Here is a 20051-nt window from a genome sequence, read left to right on the forward strand (position 1 = left end):
GCCTAAGAATGAAGACTCCATTATTAGACACAGACAAAAAAAAATATATCAATACCATTTGTCATTATTCCTGATGATATTTTATTCTTATTTTCACCATTTCCTCTCATTAATTTTTTATTGTCCTGAATTACTTATAAATGAAAATGCTGAATCAGAAAATGTGTTAACAAATGTTTAAATCAATATGAAGCATATTTACAGTATATCATCTTAAAGGTATCATTTTTAAAATATTTTTAAAGGTAATACAGTCAAGGAGTGGAATTTCATTGCATTTTAAAATTATTGAAGTACTTGTAATATGGTCAACAGAGCCTTAAGAGGCAAAAATGTAACTCCTAAGTTCACAAGAATTATGTCTTAAAATGTTGCATTAGGTCTTTAAGCAGTATTTCATTTTCTTTTTCCATACTCTAAAAGAAATTCAGATTTCAATGGTACTAATGTTAAGGGCAAGATTAGTCTTAAATGGATTTGATTGTAGTGATTGGAATGTATCACTTAGTTTACAACTCCCCTACAAGGCACAGGTCTGACTTTACAAGATAGAGGGATTTGCTAAAATGCACCAGAAACCTGGCCTTTAGCTAATTCCTCTGCAAAACATGTAGAACAGGTCTCTAATAATCACCTCAGGAAAATATCATTAGCTCTCCATCTCTTTTTTATTATTTTTTGGTAGTTCCACACCTTAGCACAACTTTCTCTTCTCCCACTGCCGCCTTAAGAGTTCAGGAGGAAAGGATCATTAAGCTATGAGCATTTTCTGCTTTCAAAAAAATAGAAAGTAAAATTCTGCACCAACTATAAAGACATACAAAAGGAGAACTTCTCTGAAATTACTTTTAATTGTCCTTTATGGGAGAGGGCTGTCTAAATGCAAATGGATCTGCAAATACCTTTGCAGATCTCTGGGAAATTTGGTGCTTCCAAAACTAGACCTAATAACCCAATTTCTGTGAAGGGAATGCCATCCTGGGAGAACTGTCTTTTTAGAGGACCAATATGGAGAAATTCTGAGGAAAAAAAGTATTGTAAAATATATTGATATTTACAGTACAGCAGCATGTCAGTGATAAAAATGTAGGTAGCCCTACAAAATACTCACAGAAATACCCATATCAAATCTCCATACCGCACCAAATTCCCAAGCATTCCACTGAAGATGTGGATTTCCTTCTCCACTCTCCAACCTCTCTTCCACAGACAGGTGTCAAACACTGCAGCACTTTGGTACTTCAAAGGAGTGAAAAGGGAGATGAGAGTGAGCTGGCAAAGTGAATTCAAAGGATCAAAAGCAGGAAAAAAGGAGAACGACCTAGATTTGACACACTTCAATTCACTGTGACACTGCCCACTTCCAAACTGTTACAAGAATAATCTTTGTGAAAACCTGTATTGAAACTAATATTCATGTGCTTAAAAAATGACAGGAACCAAAGAAGACAATTTCTCTTTTTTTCGTCGCTTGTGAAAATTACTTTAAATCATTTTTTGTGTAAATAATATATAAATCCTGTACATCAACTTGAAGATGGTGAAAAGGAGCGTGGAGTGCAACCAGCTCATCCCAGTTTCCCCTTTCACCTGACATGAAAAGGACACATTAGCCATGAGAAGTAATAAAATTCTGGTTGCAGATGTTCAACTACTGGATATTCTCCTTTCTCTATTCCAGATTAAGGAGAAATTTCAAAATATTAAATTCACTTGAAATATGAAACTCATCTAAACTGCTTGTGTCTTTGAAGAGGACAGCTTTCAGAGGAACAAAACATTCAAAGGCACTGTCTCCATAAATTTAGCATCTCACAGAGACAGTGAATGTATGGAGAATTCTTCATGCCAAACTATTTTTTATGGCTGCTCTGTTAGATTGCAGCCAGTAGAGTTGATAAACAGCCACCACAGAAATCTCCACACTTTTACCACTCCATTTGAGAAGCTATTTGTGCCCAAAATGCAGTCAGACAGCCCAAACAACTGAAAAAAATGGACCCCTCAGCTCTCCTGCAGCAGCTCACCTGCTGAGCCACAGAGGCCACATCATTCTTCAGAATTATCCTGGTCCTTTTCTCCTTGTTGAAGTAACAGGATGTGCCCAAGCCACCATGACAGACAATCACTCTCTGTCATAGCTATTCTCCTACCACACTCAAACTTCCTGATAACATTGCGGGGTGAGATTGCAAAGTGAACGTGCATTTTGGCATTGGAAAGAGTTTTTGACTTTTCCACTGTCCTCCAAATCTTCCCTCCTTAATTTTCATGCTGGTAATTGCCTTGGTTTTGCTTCATGGAAGGGAGGTTCTCTTACATTTAAGTCTCTTACCTTTGAGCAATGTCCCATGTAAAAGACAGACTGACCTGGGTTATTTGCTCCTTTTGTATAAACATCAGCTGAAGTCCCAGGACTTGATTCCAGCCTCACTTCTCTATGTTTTACAGCACAGCAAAGAAACAGCCTTCATTACCTCTATGGGGGGGCCAATAAGATGGAAAAGTTCAAAGCACATCATCCTCTGCATGAGTCTAATTTATTCCTTTGGATGACTGGGAAACTGATTTTGTCACGAGCTCATATCTATATACACAGCCTATATGGGATTTTTATTTTTTCCAGAACTAAAACATTTCCTGGCTCTACTAGCTGTCTTTCCCTCACACTTGCATACTCAAGCCTTACTTAGTTGGACTTTATGGCAGATAAAATAAACCCATTTGGCCCAACATCCAATCTCACTGTTAGTTCAGGCAGAGATTAGAGTGACACTCTTCACTTTGGGGTGGCTCACATCTCATCAGCATTTTCAGTATAAAGTCTGTCCTAAAAATTCATTCCAAGTTGAAGAATGATTGGCATATAAGTTTCATACCTTAAAGTCTTTAACAAAAAAAGTTCAAAATGGTTTGATTGTTTTTAAATTGTAAGAAGAAGAAGAAAAACAAAATAAAACCAAAACTCAATTCTCAGTGTTGAGCACAAAGTATTTTTTCTCTTTGAGGCTGAAAGTCACTTCACTTAAACTCTGCTTATTAGATTCACTCCAAGTCTTATGTAGGTGGAATGAGACTTGCTGGGGAAAGAAAACCTAAAAATTAGGAAGAGGACACAAAGAGCATGACAGAGTAAAGGGAAAGCTGAACTCATTTTCCTTTACTATAAAAGCTTGATGTACTAATGGTGTGAGATAAAAGTGTGTCGGACTGATTACTCAGTCTTTACTTTTGAGTCTTACTTTTCCTCTGTGCTGAATCTCTTCTGTGACAAGAATAAGGTGTTTGCATTTCAGACACCATCCTGAGTGGCACAGATTATATTAATGCCATCAGCACTTCAGGTTGAGTTGATTAGCATGCAACCCAGACAAGTGACCTGGTAGACTGTGACCATCACAGCAGGACTTCTGATTCCAGCACTGCTTCCAGAAGGGAGGCAACTTAAAACTATGCAGCCAGAAAACTTGGCAGACTCTCAGTTTCATTCAGGCAGGCTTACTGAAGAACTTTCTAGATCAATATAATCAAAGAGAACTTACATGGGAGGCTCCCTTCCAATTCCAGCCTGCAAGAAAACTACACTTAGAGATACTGGCATTTGCTTTAGAGCTTGGTTTAAGACACGTTTCCCTGTTTGCAAGAGATCAAACTGCTAAAGGCTGCTAAAGAAAGCAGCCTTTTTACACTTTTGATAGCAACCTTTGCCCAAACTGCATGGCAGAGCTATGTAAAGCCCTGTTGAGGAGAGCTATATTGACAGAGCCCAATTGACAGAGACTATATTCCCAGTGTAAGGTAAACTCTTGACATGGCTGGCTGGATCATGTTCTTCCTTGGCACTTGACGTACCAAAAATACAATAAAATGAAAAAAAATCACTGTACTTTTTATCAGTGATACCCAGAAAACCTTTCAAGTCAGAGGATGACCCTCCAGCTTCAGCAAACAGCACATTCTCTGCAATCAAGGCATCCAAGCTATTGAGAGAGAACAAATTTCCTGTAAAAGTTTTTCAGAGAGCTTAGTAGTTTAGAGGCTGCAGAGGTAATTCAGATTCAAACGCATGCGAAACCAGAAGGCTTTCAAATTGCCTGAAGTAGCACCTTTCTGGATGACAAATGTCCTGTTGGTGGGTGAGAGAGAATTCACAATCATCAGCTCACTGACACCTACTCCTTGGTTACTCCTGCCTGGCCCTTGGACCATTTTCTGCTACAGCAAGTGTTCTAATACCTCAGATCTCAGCTTTCCTCTTCCTGCTACCAGAAACCAGTCAGGATTCTCTTTTTTTTCATTAGCTGTCGTGTGTTTACTCTGCATTTCTGCCAACATCAGGGATGTGCAATGGCCCTAATGAATTTTGCATGTTCACTTGAAAAAGAGCCAACTCTTTTAGCTACTTCATCTCAGTACAAGTTGCATTGATTCCCTCACGGGCCAGTGAACATACCACTAAAAAAATCTGACCCAGCAATGTCTTGCAGTATGGATTAGTAGTGAGATAAATTGTGATAAAACCTTACTTTGCTAAGTTTCAAAAGAAAAATAATTAGACTATCCATAAAGCAACCTTCTATAGCTGCAGGAAAAAGAAAAACTCAGTGAAACCAACAGATCTCCAGAAAGAATTGGAAATTTGTCCTCAAAACCTTAAACAGGGCAGGGAAGTGCTATTGACCCTGTTCCATATGCACATGGGAGTGCCTCCATCTCCAGAAAGTGGGCTGGTATTAATTGCAGGATAGCAAGGAGTTTTAGAAGCAAATAAAAATTTAGCTTGAAGTTTGTAAAATTTAACTCGAAGTTTGTAAATACTCGTTGTTGGAGTACATCTTGTTTTCTTATCTCATTGCTATTTCCAGTGAATTCTTCTTATCTCTACCAATGATCTTTACCTTTTTGTGTCCCCAGTTCTCCTCTCCACAACACCACAAGGGGAATGGGGTTGTGTGGGTGAGCAGCACATGGTCTGTTTCAGTGGGAACACTAAACTGGGGAACACCATTCCCAAACCACAATAATTTATTATACAAGAGTTGAGACATGTGACAAGATGCTGTTGATGTTCTTAAAAGATCCTGCCTGCCCTGAGCCTGGCTTGACCTCTGTGGAGTGGCTCCAGGTGTACAGACTCAGGAGAGGAGTTTGCAGAAGATTAGGAGGACAGTTACTTCTTTCCAATTCAAAATTGCTCTCATGAACAATCAAAGCAAAATTATCCCTAGTACCGGTTTCTCAGCTAGTAGAGAGGAGAATGAGTGAGAAGTTTGCCATGAGAGGAAGTTTAGGCAACAGAAATAGTGAAGAGGCTGCTACAGTCCAGCCTGTTTTGTGCTGAAATCTCTGGCAAGCATTTCACAATCAGCACATACAGAATAGTCATCTACAAAGAAGAACCACTGTGATTCAAATTATTGAAAAAACCCAAACCAACAAAACTGAAGTAATTTTGTGGCTGTTTTTTGCCAAAATGCCAACACAAAAACAGCTTAATCTTCTGAGATAGAACACAGAGCCTTGCACTGACAACACATATTTCACACTTAGGTTTTACATTTTGTAGGTAACAGCATGTAATCCACTGCAGTTTTATTCCACAACCTTAAAGAATTTCACACACATCAGCTAATTACTCCTGACAAGACTCCTCTGAGGTAAGTGTGAATGTATAATTTGCATTTTATAGGTGAGGGATTTTAGACAGAATAAAATATTCCTGTCTCACACTTCTGCAAGCCCACTGAAAAATAGTATTAACTAAGGGAGTTCCAGATTTGACTAAAGCAATCAATGTCAAGGTTCAGTGCTGGACATTTTGTTCTTTTCATTGATATCTGTGCTCATTCTAAAATATCAGAGAATCTTCCTCTGGTTTCTGTATGAAAACTTTCAGTAAGGATCTTCCTTTCCTGAGTAGCTGCTTGAAACCTGACACAATATGAGCCCTTAAGGGAACCAGGGCTTTGGGTTAAATATCTTTAAAAGCTGGCAAGCACTTTGCAGCTAGTCATGGTTAGAAGTTTTTTGATGGATGTTCCTTCTCTGGGAGAGGCACTGCTGAGGGATGAGACATCTCCAGCAGAACTGCTGGCAGGGAGCAGGAGGGAAACCTGGTGGTCATGGTCCTTCTGGGCTGGGATGTCTCAATTCCCAGCTGGGGAGTCATGGAATTCCCTGACTCTAACCCTGTCTCTGACAGCTTCTCACTTAGCAAGCTGCTGGGCTCCAGAGACACATCTTTGGCCTGCTTTGCTTCCCAGGCAGCCACCACACACTTGTAGCTCCAGGGCAGATTATATAATTGATGAACTACCTGGGAACAAATACAGAGCCATTGCTCAAAGACCCACACAGGGTATTTCATTTTGCTTCTCATGTAAAACCCCTTCCACCCAAAATTTCTTTTCATAAGAATTTTTTTTTCTTTAAAGTAAAATATAAATTGTTTCACTCCAATTAAATACTATATATATATATATATATATATATATATATATATAATACTAAAGGAAAATTGTTGTTTTCATCACCAAAGTTCCTAATTTAGAACATCTAGAACTGTGTTTAAGACTGCTAACACTTCAAAGAAATTGCTTACTGTTCACTAGTACCCAAAGTTTGGATCACATTTAATTCTAATGCTGAAAGATGAAGAAGTTGGGAAACTTAGGGAAGGAAAGGGAAAGTCTTAATTTTGCTTTCTACAGTCAGCAGTCTGTGTCCAGCTGTGAGAATAATTTCTCATGCATACCTACATCAACATAGCAAAACTTGATGAGGTCTTGTGGATAGAATTTTTCCTATTTGGTCTTATTACTCAAGAGATTCCTAATCTATCACACCAAAATCATTGCAGCTTCTGTGCTTCCAGGTTCATGTTTAAAAAGAAAAAAAGAAAATTCTAAAAATTATTTACAATATACTTGTCTGGAAAGTAGCAGTCAGCATGAACTTAAAGAAAGCTGAGAGGAACAGGCAGGAAAGATGGGTCAAATAAATGGGATTTCCCCACTATGTAACAAAAGCTGAAAAACAGGTGTGGTTTTTTAACTTAGTTTATGTGCCTTAAGAGAACATAAACTAAATGTGTTTCCTTGCAACCCACAAGTCTCTGCAACTAAACAAAACTAGGCAGGGTGTTTAAAATGCCACCCTGTGATAGTACCTGAGGGCCTGTAAGTAGCTTACTTCTTTTAGTTTTCATGGAAGGTGGCATGTTTTAGGTAAGCCAAATCTCCCTGATAAATAATTTCTGCAAAATCAAGGCAGAGTGTTCACTATGTGCATTCTCTTTTCTTGCTCGTATTTTGCAAAATATGGGATGAAAGGTTTATTCACTGTGATTTTTCACCATTCTGAGGTCAAAATGCAAGTCATCTGCTGCCTGATTTCTGTTCAGAGATGCAAAGATACAAAAAGCTAGAGCAATCCTTAAATATTAAAGGCCATAAACCCACCTACCAAAATTTAATACAATGCATAGAGAAACAATAGACCATAGAGCATGTGGCACAACCATTCAATTTTAGCAGATGTTCTGTTTGCTACGTTCAAGCCTTTTCCTGTGCCCTGAGATATTTATGGAAGACTCAGTTCCACTGCAATCCTGGGTGAGAAGTGACACTCGGATGTGCAGCACCGTAAAAACAGCTCTGCAAGCTGACAAAATCCTGTGGTAAAGACCCACTGGAATAAACACTGTGTGCAGGGAGAAGAAATGTGATAGATGTCAGTGAAAACTGCAGGAAATGTGCTGTCTGCACACAGCGTTCCCTGTGGCTAAACCTATCACTCCCACTGGCACATGAAATGCTTATTCTCTGGGGGGAAAGCAAAACATCAGACAGCGAGATCAGAGGAATGAAACAGAGCCTCAAAGTTCTCGAGGAAGATGAGAGCAAAGCAAGCTTTACATGGTTGGTTGGGAATGGATGGACTAGCAGATGTGTTGTGAGCACAGCCTTTATGGGAAAGCAGAGCCTGGCTCTGGGACCCTGTTATGATCCCATTACAGGAGATGGCCCTGCCCGAATTAAGGTGCAAACCAGACCATCTGCCAAAGTCGACAGCAGGAGTTTTGTTTAACAGGAAATGAATGTGAGGGACAGAGATTGAAAGAAATAGAAAAGAGGGGTGTGGAGGAGAAAGAGGAAGATTAAGCAGAAATGAACAGGAAATGAATGTGAGGGACAGAGATTGAAAGAAATAGAAAAGAGGGGTGTGGAGGAGAAAGAAAGAGGAAGATTAGGCAGAAAATAGGTGAGGATCCAATGGAGTCCTGTTGGGCTTTCTTCACACCGGGCTTCTTGGTGAGGGTTCCAAGGTCATGCAAAACTCTTCATTATTTATACATTTTAGCAAACAAAGGAATTAAAACTAATTAGCTACACAGTTCTCCTATTCCATTGGTTAATGAGTGATTCCTTCATTTCTAAAGCTAATTATTCCCATGTGCAGTCTTTCTCTTAACATTTGAGTTGGATCTGCCCCAATGAAATTTTCCTTTCTCCAGTCAGAGCTGGTTTCAGCACCGTTGCTGAGTTGGCTTTCCTGGTGGCCCATAAATTCTTCATTCTTCATCATCAGTGATAAATTCTTCATTCTTCATGTCCATCATCAGATTTATTTACCTCCCCTCGGGCCAGAGACAGTCAGACAGCAGCACCACCTTTATCTTCCCTCAAGTGCTTCTTGGGCTTAAGCTCTTATCCTCTCTGGTTCTCTTAATCTGATCCAGTTTAAAGCTGTTATAGGCAGAACCAAGGCTTGTGGGGGAGCCTCAAGCACATTTCATCTCCTCATGTCTCTGTTTCCATGTGAAGCAAGGCCAGGGCCCATGGGAGCTCCTGGGTATGTTCCAAAGGCTTCCTCAGTCTCAAAAAGGTGCCTCACACGACAACATTCATCTTCTGCAAAACTGAAAGGACAAGATCAGCACATTTTAAAAGCTGTATTAATGTCAGCACTATTAATGTTTATTGTTCTGTTATTTGGAATAGGGCAGTTAATACATAATCTTCACTGGAAAGGAATACAACATTGTCTTGCTACATTTATATGCTAATAATGATCTTGCATCCCAAAACAAAAAGTAGAAGGGCAAAAAATAATAGAAGATTGCTTGCACCAGGAACCATTTGGGTCTCTTGACTGTCATTGCAGTTATTGTATGCAAATAGATGTATACAGCTTAAAGCCTTGCTCTGATCTGCTCTCTTATTTCCCAAAGACACACTCAACAATAATGACTACCTGCATGACACAATGGAACTCATAATTACTTTTCATTTAACAAAAAACCGCAAATGTTAATGAAGAGTTTTGAGTATTTCCCATATCTCAAGATACTACTTCAGGTGTCTTAATCAGCTTGTAAGCCTGCTTAGAGCAATAAAGATAAACCCAAAGACTGGTAGGAATTAGATACTTTTGGTGACCCCTAATTGTAAAGCTTCAAGCAAAACAGCAGGGAAATCAAAATAAAAAACAAAGAAATAAAACCCCATGGAATGATATACTAAATGATAGATGATTATAATGGAGCAGAAAAGTGACAAATCTAAAGATTATTTATTCAATAGCTCAGAGACAAAAGTACATCAGTAAAGAGGCTTGAAATTTCATTGAGAAAACGGAGACAGAGAGGAAGAAATTATCTAAGATGAGGAAAAGCCAAGATTCATAAAAAGAGATGAAGGAGTAAATTAATTTCACTTTAAGATAAAGAATGGTGCTATGAAAAAGGCAAAAGAAATGACAGCTGGGAAAGGACATACAGGAAACTATATGCACAAATTGCAAATTATAAGTTTCAATAAGTTTTCCTAATTTCCTGACTTTAAGGAGGAAAGGGGGTGAAAAATGTAGGTGGGTTAGAAACTAGAATAAGAATAAAGACACGGTGGTTTAGATGAACTCAAAACCATTAAAGATTCTGAGAATCTAGTTGAAAATTACTGTAAATTATTACCTTGTGAAATCTCTTATCTTTGGAAAATTAGTGGTGGTTGTATACAAGCTCTTAGCAATAATCAAAATAACTTCATCTTGGCAGCCTCATAAGAAATGGCAAAAAACAAACAGCTGTGAAAAAGTCTTAACTGAACTTCTTTTGGAGGATTTGTTCTCCAGGTCAGTCAAGCAAATAAATTGTGGTGATTTACCCTTCAAGCCTTACAAATTTTCTTTTTTCTCCTTTTGAATTTTGTACAAACAAGTTATTTTGCAAAATGTTTTTAAGAGAATTTGATTAGTAACTCTGTTAATGCTAGAGCTGTAGTTTGTGATACTATAAATCTTCATAATTCAATTACTGAAAAGTGAGCATCATTGGCCAATTATATTTGTACACTTAGGATTTTTCTGCTGAAAAGTCCATCATCTTAGAAGAGATTTGGAACTGCTGTATTCAATTAAAATGGCTTTTCGTATCTTTATGCCTCAGTTTCCAATCAGCAAAACAGAAATATCTCCTTTCCTGTTTGTAAGAATACTGTTTTTTTGGTTGCTCAGTGACATTGCACAGGGGAATTTATAGATAAATATGTAATTTCTGCCAGGAATCACATTAGGCAAATCTCTTTGAGTCTTAAAATTAAAATAAATTATTATCAAATTATAAAGGCCGTAAGACAAAGAAAAAGAAAGGAGAACTTGGTTTAATGAAAAAGAAAGTGTAAAAACATAACCAACTCTAACTGTGCAGTTGTGCTGTCCTGGTCCTGTTCTTTGTAAAACCAATCTTTAATTAGAGATTTTCTAAGAAATATAAATCCCTATGTTCAATGTATTTAGTCTTCATAAAACCTCTGAGCATAGTGTGGCAAACTGATTTTTCTTGCAAGAAAGAGCTGCAAAATGGCTAAAGAACCTAAAAAACCCTTTAACATTTGTATTCATAGGAGCTGTAGCAGATTACCAGTGGAGCCACTCAGAGAGGCTCTCAAGATCAGTTCAATCTACTATTTTCATTAACAACTTTGCCACAGAACATTGGTGTGGACTCCTTAAGACCTGCTGAGGGCATGAAGCCAAATGGTACCATCAAAAGAGATGATACCATTCAAAAACCTAAATGACCTTGAAAGCAGAAATAATGAAATGGGTTGAGGCTAACCAACTGCAGGGGTCAATGCTGGCAAAGAACAATTTGGTTTGAGCTGGCTGCTCTTACATTTAGGCTGAAAATCAGAAGGATGCTTTAAGCTATCAGAAGAGCAAGGTTCAGTAACAGCTTTCTGAAATGCTGCCAGAGTGACAGAGGAACAGATTTCTAAGTCTGCTGGCCTTGTGGACTCCTCTTCTCTTGGATTCAGCCTCAAAGCCTGGGAATATTCAAATTTCAAAGCAAAGCTGTATGCTGCTTTCCAAATTGCAGTTTACTGATGGCATCTTGGTAAAAGCAAGGAGGTGATGATTAAAAAATTGCCAGAATGAGGACCCATAGTTCATAACTCTGTTTCTTGGTCTTGATGCAAATATGTTGTTCATCCAAGCAAGACATGAATCTTCTCTGGGGTATCTTCAAAACTGCAATGAACTCACACTTGAATTTAAAACCACCCTCAGCCTTAACTAATTTCTGCTTCAGTGCCCCAAATACAAAGCAGACTTCTAGAGAAAGAGTAGAATGTATTCACTCCTTCAGTATTAAAAGTAACCCAAAATTTATTATGTACATAAATCTTCCGTGAAAGAATGAATCAAGAAAGAAAAAGAAATACCATTTTATGATATTGCAGTACTGTAAGAGGCTTAGAATAACTGTGAAAAGGTGGGTAAAGAAACCATGATAGAATAGTAGCATCTGACCTACTCTTTGCACTCAAAATAAAAATGAAAAACATCAGAGGGGGGTAGTTTTATTGGATGATCAAAAATAAGAAGTTAAGGATATAATCAAATAATGTATCAGTAAACCTCCACACAAGCTCAGGCAAGCTCTCTGTATATCTGGTATAGTCAGTGAGGGAATATTTCTTCTTTGTTTTCCCTTTGCATTGTTCCCTTACATCAAAACAAAGAAGTAATTCAGAGACGACAATGAGCACTGTGAGTTATGTATTGTCAAATATACTCTGTTGCAGAGCATCTTTCTCAATGAATGAAGAAATAAATCCCTAGCAAAGAGGAAAGGAATACAGATTACATCTGGCTACTTCATTTTAATCGAATTTACTATATTTTAGTGACTGTGTATGAAGCAAGCATAGAAAAATGGCATAGAAGGGAAAAAAAAAAGGCAGTCTTGGATTGTGCAGACAATGGAAGGAGCAGGGATAATATCCTGCTCACAGTGACAGAAGACAGAAAAGGTCTGAGCTTTTAACTGAGCTTCAGCCACGTTTTCAGCAAACGATGACTAATGTTTTCTATGACATGAAGACTTTCCTGCAAGACTGAGATGAAGCACATTCAATAAGCAGGGTGCTTCTCTTCATTTTCTTGTGGCTGAGTTTCCTCAAGTACCCTTAGAGGGTGAAGGAGTTTAATCCTTTAAATGTCCTTGGAAAAGTGCATGAACACACAAACCTCTATCCATACCTATACACAAATACACCCCTACACAAACCATCCCTTCCCTGGACACTGGGAAAACTGCACAGTTTTAATTCTTATACAGTAGAATTTTGATTAAAAAACTGTGGATTTCATGTGCCTCAGTTAGGTGTTAGTTATGTTCTTCAAAAGGATAGAGCCAAATGTTTGTTTAGTCCAAACAAGGTTTTAAAAGAAAATATCCAAAATGTATTTTATTGATACCTTAAGGTTACTTGAAGAGGGGTTTAATTCACTTAAAAGAGAAATATAACAATAGGCATACAGTTAAACCTAATAAAGCTGGAAGAGAATGGAAAAACCTTGAGGGAAATAACAGACTACATTAAACCTTGAAGGAAGACTGACTCTGAATTTCACATAAAGTGCAGTGCACAAATATACTTGGGGCTTTTTCTGGTCTTGCAGTTTACTCTAGATGAGATATACTGCAAGCTCTGACTTCTGTGAACATTATATTAAATCAGGGGGCTGTGATACACACTTCAAATGGGATGAGCTTCATCTCTTGCAGACAGAAATGATACCCTAGCTTAGTCATCAGCAAACCTTAGAGAACTCTTGGTTCTATAATTTTAACAGGTATGTAATTGTGCCATCTCTACAGGCATTTGAAGCCCTGCTTTCATTTCAAACTATGCAAATCCCTAAAACATTGGTATAACCTTATTATCCACCCTGCCTGTTTGTTTTCCATCAGTTTAATCACTACAAGCCACCCATTATTTCAAACACAGAAGGGAGAGCTTTTGAATGGTGACAAATATCTTGTGATAGTCTTCATGGAAATGGTAAAACCAGTTGCACTTTGTCTGCACATAATGAACTCCTTGATGATAATCATCTACTACTAATACAAAACTCTCCACTTGGATGAAACTTTATGAATAATAAGTGGGATAAATTCCCTACTTGGAAGAGTTGACTATTTAAAATAAGAAAGACAATATCTGTTTCTTACAACCCAAGGAAGAAATGAAGAATTACCTGAAAGATTTCAGTTCAGCCATTTAAGAGTTATTATTGTTGCTTCCAGTATCTGTTCTGAACACCAAGAGAGAAAAACATTGTCAAATCCTGCAGTGAAACTTCTAATTAAAAAGTAGTCAAGATTTCATAGAATTTTTATTTTTACTCTGTTCCAGTACTTTCTGTTGTTTGCTGCAGGAAGAGTTCCATTAATTTCAATGAAAATTCCCAGTGGAGCAAGCTGGAGCAGTTGTACTATTCACAGTAAGGATATCAGAATTTTCCTTGCAATTATTTCGGCTGAGAAGCATTTGCACACAGAACTTCAGCTGAATATAGCAAGGATTTTAAGCATTCTCTTAAAGATCACAGAAATACTTTTTTTTTTTTTTTTCACTTGCAGGTGTCAGAACTATTTGTCCTTTTGACTACTTGATGCTCCAGATTTGTAGGTGGCCAGTCAACAACATGTCATCAGGATATCATACAATCACACAAGGCAGGGGAAGAGAGAGAGCAGAGGAGGTGAGAGTGATTATCTTTGTCAAGGGCAGCAGTCAAATCAAGAAGAATAAGCTAGAGGCACACACATTAAATTGATCAAGGGATGGCTCATTAGGAGCCTTGCTTCTTTCTGCTTCTGAGGTAGGGAAAAGGCAGAAGGCAGACAATAAAGGCTTGAGAAGACAGATGCAGGAGAAGCTGCTGCAGCAGAGGGGTTTGGGAGATAAACAAAAGGAAAGGAAGGAGGGAAAAAGTGATCTGAGACTGAGGTGGGAGATAGAAAAGTTTTCTTAGCAGAAGATACCACAAGGGCATGATTTTAGGCAGTGCTGGGAGAAAGGCAAGAGTCCCCAAAATGCTTGAGAGGGGAGGAAACTGAAGGAAGAGGTAAAACCCCCTCGGAGTAAGATTTGAGGGGATCATCTGATTCTGACACTGTGGTGAGCAGTGGCAGATGGGAAGAGGTAGGAAGGAAAAAAGAAATGTTCAAAGATGATTCTGGGCACTTCAAAACAGAGACATCAGAAACATTCATATAAACTTCCTCTGGAGACAGCAGTTTTATGATGTGGGTGGGAGGAAAGGAGAACTTTTTCTCATTATCTGTTTGTTTATGTGTTTTTCTTATTTTTATTAACCTAGTGTGTAATTGTGCTGCCTTGGAAAGGTGATGATAAGCCAGAAAAGGATTTTGAAAGGTTTCTCTGGATTCATTACCAGTTCAATGACTAGAAGTTCCCAACACCAGTTAAGGAATTATCAAAAACAAAAGCTACTCAACACCTACTAACAGGCTTTGTGCCCTTTAGATCTGCAGCAGTGCAAACACAAACTACAATTCCAGTGAAATACAGATGTGTGTTAACATTAAAAAAAAAAATCCAAGTATTAAATTAACAAGTAACTAGCTATTTTTGCAGCAATGATGCTTTCCAAAGCCTTTTTGGAGACAAAAAAGACAATCTTCATCTATAGCTTTATATTAAAAAAAAAACAAAGATTAGATTTTGGTCTTTTAATCAATATCTTCATTGATTTTAATTAAAACGGAATGAAGAGATGTGGGAACCCATTCAAATAACATCTCAATTAGGCATTAAGGATTCACATGCAGTTCATACAGTAACACTTACATTGCAGGCGCAGTTTTGCAGAAACAGTTGAAATAATGGAGTCCAGGGCTTTCAGCTGCTGCTGAGCAAAGCAGAGGAACCCTGGGACATGGACTCACCCCAGGACAGCAAGTGCTCACTTCTGCCAAAGGTGTGTTGGACCTAGGAAAGGTCAGGCTGCTGCTGGGAAGAAGGAAAAGGATTTCTGCCAGTGTGCTCAAGGCCACCAAAGTACCACAGCCAGCAGAGCCTGTGGTCCCAGGGGCTCTCTGCAGTTTGGGGAGCATCAGTTCCCCTGTCTGAGCCTCACAGGAAATACCTGTGAACATCCATGTGATGTATCCAGAGCTCCAGCAGCACCACTGCCCCAAACTCCTATCAGGCAAACATCAGCACTTAGGAAACCTTTGGTGAAATGGAAAACAAACAACCCATTAAAACAAAACTAGATTAACACTTATTTATAGGGTGTCATTACCGCTTCATGCCAGATAGGAAACACAAGGAATGTGCAGGTCAGAGGCTGCCACCTGTCAAAAAACCAGGTCATATGAAAGCCTATCCTTTATCATTGCTCCTTTGGGAGCATTAACAAAGCCCAAGACATTGGAGACATTGGACTTTAATTTTGGATTCTTTTTTTCCTTGCTGTTTATTACACACCCACAGAGGCCAGCTGGAAATAGGTGATAGGAGATACTGAAATGTTTCAAGGGTCAGAGAAACAACACCCTTTACAAAACTTTAACATGTGACCACAGACAGACACATTCAATGCATTTCATTTGACAGAAGTGGTGGCAACAGTGAAATGCAGAAGTTGAAACAACTTCAAGGAAATTTGAAAATAAAGTAGCACATATAAAATGTCATTTCACAAAAGTCTAGGTTACATGGTACCACAAAAACTGAGTGCTTTCTTCCAGTTTGGCTGGGACGCAGGCAGAATGCAAAAGATGAAAAGCAATAGTGACATGAAGGTTAACACCATGTCACAACAGAGGTACGTCAGGGCATTATGTCAAAATGAGAAAATAGAGCGGTTTAATTTTCTATAGATATATTTATATAATTTTTAGATGTCTTTACATATATTGATACACACAGGCATGCACAGAAATTGACTTCAAATGCATGCATAGTGCTGAATGAACATACCACATCTGTGTGCACACCATATGACCCCAATCAAGCTCTTCAAACAGCCCCTAGGGACATGAACATCACTGGAAAGCCCAGGAGGTCACGTGCTTTTCTTTAAGAATCCTCTAGAAAACACAGACATTGGGAAATTCAAACAAAAGTGCATCTCAAAAATCTGATTTTTGGCCGGCATTGCAGCTTTTCAGCAGGATCCTCTGAGGGTCCCTGGTGGTGCATGTGGGTCTTTCCAGGAGCTGGCAGAGGGATGCTCCCCTCTCCAGGGCTCAGCCAGCCCGGGTGCCAGTGGGCTCCTCGCTTCCCACACCATGGCAATGTCACAGTTATTTTGTTTCTGTGTCCCCTCCAGCTCTGAACACTCTTCTCTCTGAGTTTCTGACTCCACAAGTGCCAAGATTAGATTTAAAGGGTAGTTAACAGGATTTTTGCTTAAAGTCTTTCTATCACTTGTATTTATAGCTTAATCCATCAAAAGATTCTTGTTTCGGCCCTCTCATTTCAAAGCAAGCTTCTTTCTGGGGAAAAGAGATCGCAGCTAAAGCGATGAGGTTTGTAAGGATGTTCCAAAACAACTTTAGAGGGAAAAGAATCAAACCATCTCTGTGTTTCCTTATGCAAGTTTCATTAGTACCGGCTCACTGAGGCTCACAAAGCATTCAGACACAGAAATAAAAGACTTTCTGACCAAAATCACTGTCACAGGTTCTTTTTAAGGCTGGGAAAGGGGAACACACGTGATGATGAGGCAAATCAATGCCCTGAAGAGCTTCAATTATGTGCTATGGGGCTACCCACAATTGGGGTGTTTTTCTGAGCTGCAGTCTGGAAGCCAAATTTGCAAGGAATATTTAAGCTTTTAAGATGATTACAGGTGACTGTGCAGATTTATGAAAGGGTCTAATGGAGTTAAGCACCTTATTTCCCATGACGTTCAATGGGTTTTAGGCACTTCTCTCCTTATTAGATGCCACAATTTAATTTCCCCTTTAGCTATACTTTTTTCAGAATACTAAAGCAAAACACTCTCTTACAGTAATTTTTCTAATTAAATGCTATTGACTAAAATATGCTAAAAAAATCTAAAATCATTAGCATTCTTTTGTTCAGATTTACCTGGTCCTATAAGATATTGCACCTGCCTTTGCCATTTTTGGGTTCCACACCATAAAGTAGGAATAAACAGAAAACATTCTTATATTTCTGGGGTAAAAAACCTAAACAGCTTGATCCCCTCTAAAATGGCAACCCCTGTGAAAACCAGAAGCAGCACACATACTGGTATATTTTTGCAAAGTAATAGAAATCTCTGAGCCCTGCTCCTCAGTGAGCTGTTACAAGCTGTCACTTAAATACAAATCCATCATCATCTTATGCATCCATGCTATAGACTTCTCCCCACAACCTCTGGGAATGTGCCTTCTTCCCCAATCCCTTAACCAATAAAACAGATTTCTACCAGGCAGCTGTGAAATGTTTATGCTTGCTTAAAATCTTGTCATCCTCAGGAATACAGAAAACACAGGGATTGCCATATCTGATCAGCTCAATGATCCATCTCAGCCACTCTGTCACCCCCCAGCCCTTTCCAATATCTGAAGGGAGCATAATGAAGCTGTTCTTAAAAGAGGGCTTGTTATCACTGAGCAGCGTGCCCAAGATGCCATTTCCAAGGATCAAACAGGCTCTTCATCTTGTTCAAATTACAGACAGGAGAAGATACAGCCACCATTTGGAACCTGCAGGATTCCATGAGTTTGGAAATGTGTTGGCACAAAACGTGATGAATGAAAGAATGATGTTTGCTCCACTGAGATCAATTGACTTACAGTGATCTGTTTCAAATAACCCAAGTTGGAAATTTCAAATGGGATTCTTCATTTTCTTTGTTAGTTTTTAAGCACAGGCAACCATCTAATGAAATAATGATATTTTAGAGTAAGTTCTTAAGTGGCTTGTCAGCTATGATTTATTATTTTTCTCAGGAAGATCATGAAAATATTTTGGAAACAGAAAGAAACTTGCAGGAAGGTGTTCATATCAGATGGTTGCAGCAACAGATTAAGATTAATTTTTTTTAATTAAAAATATCCTCATTATATTTCCATGCATTTTACTGAACATCCATTTTGCAATACAAGTAAGGCATTGATTAGGAGCACATTCAGATTTTAGGCATGGTTTGACTATGAAAATTCTTTACTCTGTGACAATATTAAAAAAATCAAACCAACAAAACCCACCAAAACCACACATTTTCAAAAGTTTTTATAGTCTGACATGTGGCATGAATTTAGCTTTCAGAGTGACAGAATTTGTCCAGAGCGTGCATGTCTTGGTCCATAGAAATAAATATTCAATAATACAAAGATTGTTTCAATAATTCCAAGAGCCCCAAAATCTTGCTGACTCTCCTTTAAGTCTCCCTGGAGGTTAGAACATGCATTGGATAAGCAAGGATAAAGCACTGGAAGTAGAAAATCTGTCCCTTCCTTTCCTCTTCTCTGTCTCAATCCTTCCTTGAGATGCTGAACAATCTAATATATTTCAGCTCTTTTTTTCCTCGTTATCTGTTGGCTCTCATAGGAGAAGAAAACCACCATCCTGGCTGGGCTAAATCACATAAACATGAAGGATTCCATGAAGAAATAACTTATGGTCCCAGCAAAGTTAGCATGAAACTGAGATCAGAACTGGGCCCAACAAGCTTGTGCTTGGGCTGTAGCTCGAGCTAGCAAATTTTAGGCAGAAATATTTAATATGGTAATTTCTAATCTGCACTATGGTTCCATGATTAACTATTTCATGAAGTGAGCTAGGTTTGTAGCTTTTCTTTTTTCCCCAAATTATATTCTGTACTGCCACTCACCTATGAGAGCGCTTAGAAGCTTTGTGCCCATGATTTAAGGTGATTTTCTGCAAAGTCAGGAAAGACTGTTGTGATTCCTTGGGAGTTATGTCTTTGGGGAATGAGCACATTATTTGTGTATTTGTGTATTTGTGTATTTGTGTATATATGTATTTAAACATAAATATATGTATGCAAATCCTCTTTCCTGAATGGAGGAATTAGAATCAGAAATAAGCTCTCATTTTCTTAATTGTTACTTGACTTGAGTTATAGAGGAAAAAACTGAATTTCTGTGTCAGATCAAGTGGTAGAAGCACTACAAATAAATGAATATTTTCAATCTAGATCGTTAAAATTAACACAATTTCGAACAGAGTGGCATAACATTTTCTTCTCATTGTACATTATATATTCTTTAAATTATTGAGACCAAGCATCCCCAAAAAGGAACGATTTAAGAACCTATTTTCTAGAATGGTCAAAATAAATTACATGAGCATTTTATTTTGCCTGGGTACCACATGTCCCTCCGGCAGATGCAGTTTTGATGCCAGCTTATTATTTTAAGGAAGTGTTAAAGGTAAACTAGCCAGCAGAAGAAATGCTGCCCACTCTGCAAATGCACTTCTTGAAGACAGAAATGCAATAACAGTGGGTCAGTTCTGACAACAAAACCTAAATTTTCTTCCTCCAAAATAGTTTCATTGTCCATAGCACCCCTTTCCACACACTGTGGAGACTGTTTTCTCAAAATGGACCCCTCCCTCTGGGAGAGATGGCAGGAGGAGAATCCTGTCTTTAGGAGACACTCTGCAGGAGCTGTGCGTGTCCCCAAACCAACTCAGACCTAACAATTCAGAGATTAAAAATGCCCAGCATCTTGAACAGGAGCAAGC

This window comes from Agelaius phoeniceus, chromosome 3 (assembly GCF_051311805.1).
Source record: "Agelaius phoeniceus isolate bAgePho1 chromosome 3, bAgePho1.hap1, whole genome shotgun sequence".
Lineage (NCBI taxonomy): Eukaryota > Metazoa > Chordata > Aves > Passeriformes > Icteridae > Agelaius > Agelaius phoeniceus.